Consider the following 1,757-nt stretch of genomic DNA (forward strand, 5'->3'; position numbering starts at 1 on the left):
AGATCATCCCCCCACCCCCACCCACACCACCCAGGTGTAACCTCAGCGCTTCCTAGGATTCCAGCCAGTGATTACTGAGTGCCCACTACGTGCCAGGCTCTGTGCTGGGCACTGGGGATGCAAAGCTGACTGAGATATGGTCCCTGCTCTGGAGGAGCCCATGGTTTAAATGAGTGAGACAGCCATGGAAATGCATACAGTGCCAAACGGGGTGAGGTGCTAAGGCAGAAGGCTCCTTGGGGGACTGCTGTGTCTCAAGGAGGGGTGGGGACAATAGGGGCATTAAAAAGCACCTCAGAGGCATCTGTGTTCGGCTCAGATCATGATCCCAGGGTCCTGGGATAGAGCCCTGCATCCGCCTCCCTGCTCAGCAGAGAGTCTGCTTTGCCCTCTCCCACTCCCCCTGCTTTTATTCCTGCTCTCACTCTCTCTCTCTCTGTCAAATAAATAAATAAAATCTTAAAAAAAAGAAAAATAAAAAGCACCTCAGAAGAGGAGATGCTTGAACTGGGTCTTGAAAGATGATGGGTCTGCAGCCAATTAAACTGACTCTGCTCTTTCCCCATGGGGGCCCAGTGTGCGATGGCTGCAAACAGGAGCCTCCTTGGTAGTGTATGCAGCCTGTTGATTGTATGGGTTGCCCTAAGGGACCTTGGAGACAGCCCTTTCCGGTGGACATTGATGTCCGACCTCACGTTATCTCTAATCTAGCTCCAGACAGGTATATAGGGTGCCTTTGGAAAACCCCAGGGCACAGTAGTCAGGGTCCATATTGGCCAAGTCATCGTGTCCATCCATACCAAGCTGCAGAACAAGGAGCATGTGACTGAGGCCCTATGAAGGGCCAAGGTCAAGTTCCCTGGCCACCAGAAGATCCACATTTCCAAGAAGTAGGGCTTTACTAAGTTTAATGCAGAGGAATTTGAAGACATGGTAGCTGAATAGCGGCTCATCCCAGATGGCTGTGGGTCAAATACATTCCTAATTGTGGTCCCTTGGACAAATGGCAGGCTCTGCACTCGTGAGAACCTCGGCACTGCGCCCTCCCTATTCATGCCCACCAATAAATCCTATTTCCTGTCAAAACAAAACAAGACCAAAAAAAAAAAAAAAAAGATGATGGGTTTTTTTTTTTTGCAGTGTACACAGACGGGAAAGACATCCCAGGCAGGGAAACCAGGGTGAGCATGACACTCAACTATGGGCAAAAGTTGCTAGGGAGGGGGCAGGCCAAGAGCCTCGGGAAGTTGATGCATCATGGAGTGCAATCCTTGGCTGCCATGCTGAAGACTAGAGCCATGAAGGAAATGAGAAGCCATCATAGGGGTTTAATTAGGCGAATAACACACTCAGATCTGCACTTTAAAGAAGTTCATTCTAGCTGTGTGGAGGAGAGATACCATAGGGATGTAGAAAGGGCAGACCTTAAGATTTACTTAAAACAGGTAGGGTGTGAGATGATGGTGGTCTGAACAAAGATGGAAGCAGTGGGGGTGGGAAGGAGGGCTGGGCATGAGGTTTGGTCTCTGATTAGATGGAGTGGGATGAGGGCAGAGGTCTCCCAGGTTTCTGGCTTCAGTGGTAGGGGTGAGTGCTGGTGGCACCTGATAGGTGAACAGAAGGGAGGAAGAGAGATCTGGCAAGAAAGATTATGTGTCATTGCCAAATATGGGGCATCATGTCCAGCTCTCCATTTTGTTCCTGCCATACTCCCCCAGTCTAGACTCTTACCACTTCTCACTGGTTCTGTGACAGAG

At 50.0% G+C, this 1,757-nt stretch overlaps 1 non-coding gene across 1 annotated transcript; it reads left to right on the forward strand.

Annotated features, from left to right (window-relative positions):
- Positions 1–530: 530 nt before the first annotated feature.
- Positions 531–664, forward strand: LOC118025863. Its single transcript, XR_004683424.1, has one exon. It is a non-coding gene; the product is annotated as a small nucleolar RNA SNORA70 (small nucleolar RNA).
- The last annotated feature ends 1,093 nt before the right edge of the window (positions 665–1,757 follow it).

The sequence above is a fragment of the Mirounga leonina genome, unplaced genomic scaffold (genome assembly GCF_011800145.1).
Source record: "Mirounga leonina isolate KUSES-001 unplaced genomic scaffold, KU_Mleo_1.0 Mir_201, whole genome shotgun sequence".
Classification (NCBI taxonomy): Eukaryota; Metazoa; Chordata; class Mammalia; order Carnivora; family Phocidae; genus Mirounga; species Mirounga leonina.